The following is an 8,887-nucleotide window of genomic DNA, read 5'->3' as shown; positions in this document are numbered from 1 at the left end:
CTAACACTAGCCACCTACCCTTCAGAGTCTCTCCCTGAACTCTACAGCTTCAGGAAACTCAGGCTACCAGTGTCAGGAGATAGACTAAATAAGTACGGGTCAGGGAACAGATGTTTCCCATTCCCATAAAGAACGTACCACCACCATGACTTAAACAGGCTTAAGTTATTTGTTTTTGAGGGGAAGAGTAGAGAGGGCAGTTCTTAAGCAACTAAGTGAATTAAAATTCCCATCAATGCAAGTGATTAAAAATTTGAGAACTGTGGCTGGGGACATAAAACTCAAAGTTCAAGACTCTGACTTCCACAGTTAAGCATTCCAATCTAATTTGGAAGTAGCAAATGAAGTCATATCAACTTTTGGAGAGACACAGCAAGAGGCTAATTTTGCTTTAAAATACTTTGCTATCATTCGGAAACAGGACACAGTGGACCAGATTTTTAAATACCTGAACTGGTACATCACCATTATTTTATAACTGACTGAAACTTTCATCTTCATGCAGCTCAATTCCATTATCTTCAGTAAAAGCAGCCAGCAATAGGCTGCCCCATAACATCGATTCACATGAAATGGCTTTTAGAAAGGATATGTATTTGACTGTTGGTCCAGCTGATTAATAGTTAAATGAAAATCATTAATAGTATTTCACCTACTTTTACCCTCTTTCCCAAACCAATATGTTCTGCCTAGTTCCATATTATGAGGTGGGTGGTAGTTCATTTTTCTCATAAACATCTAGATATATCAGCCTTGATAAATTAGTATCTGTTCTCTCTATTCCTGAAGCCATACCTGAAGGCAACAGAGGACATACATAGGCACATAAACAAACCCACTGTATGCTCTTCCCACTAATACTGATCTGCTTTCTCCAACACTAAGACAGACTACACTACAGATATCACATGCACAGTAAAAGCCTCAGGGATCAATCACACAAGAGTTCTGGTTCTTCAAATAACTTAGTTTATTAAATCAAGTTAAAAAAGCCAGTCAAAGGGATGAAAGCCAATTCCCTAATGCAAATTTTTCCCACTTGTATCATTTTTCAGACTACAATATTTCTATTCAGCAAAGGGAGGGGGAAAAAAAAAGACAAAGGCAACATTAAGAGAATTTTCTTTTGCTTCCTTAAAAAGAAATTGTTACTGGTTCACTGCTCCATGCTCAACTTTCTAGGTGTATTGAAGAGTAAGAAATGCAACTTCTAAAAATTAGAAATAGCAAAGAAGCTATCCAACAAATAATATCATATAATGTTACTTGATAGTATACAATCAACATTTCAGATCCTACTTTTCCCTACCACATCAGATTTTGTTAGTTTCTTCCTGGGAACTTTATTTTCTTACACACTAATTCCTCTTACACTCTTAGATATTAGAAAAGCAATTGGAAATAATGAATATTGCTAATTGGAAATAATGAAAACTGTGAACAGCATTTTAATAAGTGCTATTAAAATAGATTTTTTGCAAGCTGCTGCAGCAAAAGAAAAAGCTAGCATCTCACCTTTCTGTATAGAGAAAGTTAATAATCCCTACACTACAAAAGAGTTACATCATTACTGAATTAATTTATCAAAACCAATGCAAAGAGTTCTTTAGGACACTTATAATTTTGACTAGATTCTCCTTCGAACAGTGATGGCCCATCTGCTGAGAAATTAGAGATAAGAAGCAGAAAGATTAATTTTGCTACCAAAAAACTGCCATGACAAACTTTTCAAAGCAAACTATAAATTCTGCATAATATAAAAGGGGGAAAGAAGAGAGGAAATTAATGATAAAATTTACCTTTGCTCAATCTCAGATGATTATGGTAATCAGAGTACACTAAACAGAGTTGATGAATTTATGTAGTGGCTTTTATAAACAATATGGTCTTTTCACATGCTTCTCATTCAAACCTGTGTAACCAATTTGGTTCGTCTGATACTTTCTGTTAATAAGTCACATCCTAATATTCGTGCAGTGTATCTGAGGTTGAAAAGTTAACCTCAGAAGTCCTCACCAAAATACTTTAAAAGAAAATGGACATACTATAGGCCTAATCCTCCTCGCTGTTTGAAAACCCTTTGATTTTTTTCAATTTATTTTTATTTTATTGTTATACTGGAGCTATATCTTCAAAAGTGTCTTGAGTTTTGTTTTTTATATTTTTTTTTCCAATTGGTGCACTAGAAATAGGACCCCGATAAGCAAGAACGTACAGTTCTATAAGTCATCACATAAGCTGACTGTTTTACTATGGATGCTCTACTGTTCATTTTTATATAAATTTGGTATTAACTATTAATACAGAATAGTAGATCTCAGGCAGCCATTGTAAATGCTGTATTTTGGATCACAAAAAAAGTGTTTTAAAGTTTGCTTTTTTTAAAAAAAAACAAAAAATATGCAGATGACAGAACTTTCCCACTGAATATCAGTTTTAAAGTAAGACATCACCTGTTTTACACCTGGAACTCATCATGGTCATCCTATTCCGAATGTTAATATACATTATTCATATATCTCTTTCCTAAAATGTTTGGTAATATTCTTGAAAAAACTAAATGCTTCTACAATATTCTTGTACTAACTGTACATTACAGCAACTACAGTATAAGAAATTACAGGTCATAATGAACATACCAGTCCTTTGCTCCTTGAACTCATCAGAACTTCCACCATGAATTTCAGCTCTGCCATTCAGTTTCCCCACAGCAAAAATTCCGAGAGTTCAAAATATACGTCTCAATAGCAAAAAACAAGTGAAGCTGTTTCTAAATTTAGAAATTACTATTAGAACAAATGAAGCAACTGAATCCAGAACTATTGTTTGGCATATGCTCCAACACGAGATAGAGAACAGAAGATTTAAGACTAAAGTCCTCACCATTTTTTCTCTTGGCTAAACTAGTTTCTAAACACATGTGCATTTGTGAGAAAAACAACTTGCCTAAATAATGTTTTAGACTTTAAAGGACAGAGAAATTATGGGTGATAAAAAGAAGTTTTAAAAATGTTCTCACCTCAAATAAGGACTTGCTTGTATGCTCTCCAAAAGGTCTGCATACCATCTCCAAGTGGCCTCAAAGGGTGACTGTTACCCTTTAGAAGATAACAACAGCATATTTCTTTCACTATACAACAGAGTTAGATTAAAACCTATAAATCAAGTCACTTAACTGTGAAAGTTAATAGTTAACACTATGTTTTATAAAATATGTATATAAATGAAAAGAAATTAAATAAAACATGCACAAAAGTTTTGCTTAATAGTAAAGTTCCTGGCCAAAATGACTAATGTTTTATAAACTCATGCCCCAATATGCAACACTGAATATTAAATATAATATAAATATTCTGATTTCTCAAGAATAAAATGTGAAAGTTAAATATGAGCTTTCAGGATAAAATTAAGTACGTTGGGAATCAGAATTACTATAAACCAGCTATGGATTTACCACTAATAAAATATTGTACTTCAAGAATTTTGATAGATTTACTGGAAGCCGGGTGTAAAGTGGGAAATACCCACCTATTTTTGCTCTCATATACCTCAATTTATTGCTTTCTTCATATATTATATTTTGTTTGCAGGTTTTGGACACAGTGAAGGGATTGCTTCAGTTAAAAAGCCCCAACTGCACCAAAACTGCTAAAAAAATTTTAATTCAGCCCTCAGCACAAGAGAACACAGCACGTTTTAAGAATTAAAATAATTTACAGACTGTGATCATCCTTGAAGTTAAACAGCACTGTTTCAAAATATTACAATTACATCTATCATTTCAACAGCAACAAGCAACACAAAATTACAGGTTCTATCTTCGAGTGATTGCTCATATGCATTCCAATGTAGGTGTGTGCGTGCCCAGTGCACAGATTCCCGGAACTTTTTTCCCTAGCAAGCCCCGCATGGCCAGCTCAGGCGCCCCCTGGAGTGCCGCGCTCATATCGCAGTATAAAGGGCGCTGCTGGCTCCGCGGGTCCCCAGTTCCTTCTTTCCGCCTGTGACAGTTGCTGGAACTATCGCCTCTTGCTGCGAGCAAGTAGCTCATTCCCTAGTTTTTCATTACTGTTTCAAAGTTGTTGTTCATTAGTTGTTATAGTGTTAGATAAGTTAGAATTAGTTATAGTGATAAGTTTAGAACCCCGGACGGGGTTCCTTCTACAGAGGGAGTCATGCCGGGATCCACAGGCTTTAAGAACTGTGACTTGTGCGCTAAAGCCTTTCCGATCAGTGACCCGCATGACCGCTGTCTCCGGTGCCTTGGTGAAGAACACCGTCGAGACAAATGTAGAATTTGCACAAAATTACAGGTTTCACTATTTTGAAATCTATTTTCTTTCACATTAACAAAGTTAAATTAATTGTTAGGGTGATTATACAGTGATCCATAAGTTTAACAGTATGTACAATTATTATTTTTAACATTATTATGTGTTAGCATAGTTGGAGGTAACTGACATTTTAACTTGGTTTTATGCTGTAGGTAATGCGAATGCACACACCAGTTGTACTACACAATTGGTCAAGTGTAAATTACACACTTTAGTTAGAAATTACACTTACTTACAAACTGGACATTTAAACAATGAGGTCAAGCTGTGTATAAAGAACAATTATCATGAAATTAAGAACAGTCCACAAACTTGTTTTGTTTTTTAAGTTCATTCATGAACTACTGACGCTTTTTGAAATTAACATTCACAGATTTCTGTTTAACCATTACATTTAGTGTATCAGGTAACACTTCAAAATGCAGTACAGTATAATCTTCCCAAACATTAAGCTGCTGGCTGCATTTACTGTTATAAAATTTGTAAGTGATTTCAAAATCTTAAGTGCACAATGTTTATACACACACAAATTTATGTTCTACACTAAAAAGCTGCACACAATTGTCAAAAGCAATCAGAGTTCTGTATATTAAATGAAGGCTCTGACCTATTGTAACAGACATGTGTTTTTCCTTTTAAGTTTAGTGTGCAGGAGTCAGTGTCCATAAAGCCTTGGCTTAAAATGGATATGCTTGAAAAAAGTCCAAGGAGTCTCAGATTTTTTTTTTTTTTTAAATATATGGCTTTTGCCAACTGGTGCATGAGGGCTGCTGGAAAATACTGGATGTCAAAGTTCAATTAATATTCTTTGCCATCTTTAATGTTTTATAGGCAGTTCTTAGTCCAGCCATTTCAAATGGTTTTAAGTTAAAAACAAGCGCCTTCTATCCAATTTAAAGAATAAGCCTCTTTAATAGTGTCTGCCACCTGGCGGTCCAGGCCATCTCTGGCCCAGTCCAGGTGGCGGAGGGGGTGGTGAACCGGGTCCACTGGGAAAGCTGTGTAAAAGGATAAAATCAATTGTTTTTTCCCCTCAAGATAACAGTTTTAAAATAACAAAAGAGTTACAACGCCATATTACAATTTGGATTTAAACGTATTTGTTCTTCGCGATCTCATGCATACTTAAAAGGCTTCCACAGCAGTTAAAATTACTAGAACAATGGACTCTGAAATGTTTACATAGGATATGGCCTTTGACGTTAATATTTTCAAAAGACAGCTAACTTTAAAATAACTGCAATTTTAGGTTTCAAATACAATTAAATTAAAAAAAAAGACAAAACGAAGCAACAGTCTTACCTTGTAGGTGGAGGAAAACAACCTCTTGGTATCTGCAACATCCCTCTCGCTCGGCGGTGAGGTAGCCTGCCTCTGAAGCCTATTGGTCCTGGTGGTGGTGGTGGAGGAAGTCCATATCTGCACAGACAAGTCCAATTGTACAATCTCATATTGTCTTAAAAAACTACTCTGGGCTTCTTCCAGTGTGAACCAATTTCTCAGAGAAACTGGACCACAACACTATACATCCATTGTTTTTAAACAAACACCGCTCTATCAATGTTCTCAAAACTAACCTTGGTGGTGGAAGTGGGAAAGGGTCTCTCATCATTCCTCCCATGGGTGGGGGTGGTAGAAAAGATGGCCTCCCTCTCCCTCCTCTTCGGCCTCTAGGGTCAGGATATGGACGCATTCTCCCTATTCCACATCTGGAAAGACACTTGTTTTCAGTACAGATCTGAAAGTTATGTTGTATTTATTTCATTGTACAGTTATAATGATGCAATATTATAAATTGAAGACTGCAAAAATCCACAATAGGGACGGCTCCTGGAACTGTCTTTATAAGGGAGGAATAAATTGCATAACACTGTTCAAAAGATGCACGTCTACTGCCAAGTTACAAGAAAAAACATGACTTCTTACTAATAATATACAGGGTCTACTGAAATTAGAGAAGAATGGAATGCCAAATGAATATAACGAAAATAAAGAATTTTTTTATAGAAATCTTTAAACAGTTATTTTCAAGGAGTCTCCCACCAGTCCCTTACCATCTTGTACAAGGGAAATGACGTGTAATGTTATCTGTTTTCATGGAGTGATTCTTTACTGACCTATTGAATTGAAGGTTTAAGCTTTAGTAGTTTCTAATAGTTTTTTTTTCCTTTTATTAAAGCAAAGTATGATTGAATAGATTATTGATTCCAATTCCTGCTTCCCATTTTGGGTTGACATTTACTAACCCTGTTTGCTTAGTGTTTCTGTAGGTTTACAGTGGAAAGCAGCAAGTGTTCTTTTTTCATAAAAGGAAAACACAGTATTTCATGCAAGTCTAGAGCTTAGATACTATATGTTATAGACAAATGTAAGATAAAATTAATTATGGCTCCCCTTTCCTGCTCCCAAAAGATTTGTGTTAAGTATAACTTTGCAATCATGTAGAGAAATTTACACAGCTTGGTTCCATAAGGAAGAATTGTTTTGAGTAAGTTTGTCTGTGGAGGCAAATGAGAACCAATGACCATATTTCGCAAGTTGTGGGGTCACAGGGGAAGACAAAAAATAAGAATCCTCCATGTCCTTCCCAGTCAGGGTGGGATTGTGGGGTGAGGCCTGAAGGGCAGATCACACCTGCTGTGCTGCCTTGTTGCATCACTCAACAAAAGGGACAGTTCCTGAAAGAGAAGGGCTTTGATTGAGGAATCATGGTCTCTGCAACAGACTCCCGGGACACTGGACAATTAATAAGAGGGCCCAGGAGAGAAACTGATGTCCCCTTCCTGCTTTGCCATCCACTGCAAAATACTGCAGCAAGATGCTACTGTTGCTCTGCAATCACTCTTATGGTAAGCCTCTTGCTCTCTTGTTTTAATTTCAAAACTACAATGGCTTTATGGCTGGGGTGGGTTTTTCCTTTTGCAGACTTTAGTGACGCAATTGGCAGCGCTCCTCCTGGCATCCCCACTTTACAGATGCTGCTTGGAAGAAGTATGGTGCAGCAAGTGGTTAGCGCTAGAGGACTGGGAGTCAGGATCCTTGAGTATTAATCTCAATTCTTCTTCCACAGATCACTTCTGTGCCTTTGGGAAAATCATTTAACCTGTGCCTGAATCTTCACATCTGGGAAATGAATGTAATAATATTTTCACAATAGTCTTTTCTTTTTTTTTGTTTTTGGCAGAGTGTGAGCAGGTGCCCACATCTGTCTAACTGCAAGACCCTTCCTTCCATGATTTTGATTTTGTGAGCCATTATTCTGCAAAACTGTCTATAGGTGAAATTCCTCCAGTGAAAATAGTGTCTTTTACAATACTCTCCCCACCACAGAGATTAGCAGGGCCCTGCTCCAATTATTTTCCAATCAGACAGAGTTGCTGCATCTGAGATGCATTTGTGCTTTTATTTTCACCTTCTATCACACACAGAAGTTTACATAGTTTAGTCTCCTTAATGAAGAACTGCTTTTAGTAAATTTGCCTGTGGAGACATAAGGGAGACAATTGGACTATTTCATTTTTCAAGCTGTGGGACTGCAATGGAAGAGAAAGAATAAGCTGTTTCCATGTCCTTTAATGAAATTTGAAATAATGAAATTTGCCTAAACATGCCTATTTCAATACTGTATTAAGTGTCTTTAAAACTATATGATACACATCTTGTGCTACTATCCTGGTATAATTGGTAACACATCTGTTAGTATGAGAGCCAATACATCCACATTCAAAGTGCCACAAGTATTTAAGTGCTGCATTGCTATGGATATGTTATCTGTCACACAAGATCAAAAATCATTCCTAGAGTAGAGCAGGACAAAGACATTGTTTAATAATAAAGCGCTCTCATACTGTCCTGATGGTTTTGGTAGTCAGTTTTTTCGCTCTCTCTTCCTTTTTCTGTAGCACTCCCACCCAAAAGACATTAATTTCTAAAGTAAATTAGAAAATACATTATTGAGATGTACACAATTGAAAGCTTCATTTATGAAACTAGATTAATTTACATGAAATCACTCTTAACTTCAACATTAGATTTCAAGGCTATCCCAACCATTATTCATGGTCTTTGAAAGCTTTCCATTTTATTTGTAAAATTCAATGTTTACCTTCTGTTATGGACTGGTCCACCTACCACAAAAATGCTCCTTCTTGGGAAAGTCAGCAATGCAATAAAAAATTCTTAGTTTGCCAAGTTTTACCTCATGGGCCCAATGCCATTAATTGTTTTGCCTCGCATTTTCCCTCTGACAGATGAAAGCTGTCCTTTGTTTCCAAAACCTCTGGCACCTCTTCCTCTGCCCTGACCTCTTGATCCTCTGAATGTAAAGGTAGGAAACAAATTAAGGCAATTACCTTTGCTCTGATAACTAAATTACTATATCTCTATTAACAAACAGCTCAGAATGAATTGTCTGCTGACATACTGCACAACCCTTTTTAGTTTACATTTTTTAACTTGCATTCTACTTTTTTTAAACCATGCATTCTGCCATATCTACTTCTATTGACTCTCAGCCACCACACTTGAGAAATGCAATAAATTAGTATAGGTGC

General features: G+C 36.2%; 1 long non-coding RNA gene across 1 annotated transcript; it reads right to left on the bottom strand.

Annotated features, from left to right (window-relative positions):
* Positions 1-5,625: 5,625 nt before the first annotated feature.
* LOC137164526 (uncharacterized) lies at positions 5,626-8,617 on the bottom strand. Its single transcript, XR_010923072.1, has 3 exons — positions 8,533-8,617; positions 5,912-6,043; positions 5,626-5,753 (listed from the first exon to the last, which is right to left on the bottom strand). It is a non-coding gene; the product is annotated as an uncharacterized lncRNA (long non-coding RNA).
* Positions 8,618-8,887: the final 270 nt, after the last annotated feature.

This window comes from Emydura macquarii, unplaced genomic scaffold (assembly GCF_026122565.2).
Source record: "Emydura macquarii macquarii isolate MOO-44397 ecotype Brisbane River unplaced genomic scaffold, CSIRO-AGI_Emac_v2 contig_2676, whole genome shotgun sequence".
Lineage (NCBI taxonomy): Eukaryota > Metazoa > Chordata > Testudines > Chelidae > Emydura > Emydura macquarii.
Note: the sequence above shows the minus strand (reverse complement) of the source record. Positions and strands in the feature narration are given on the sequence as shown.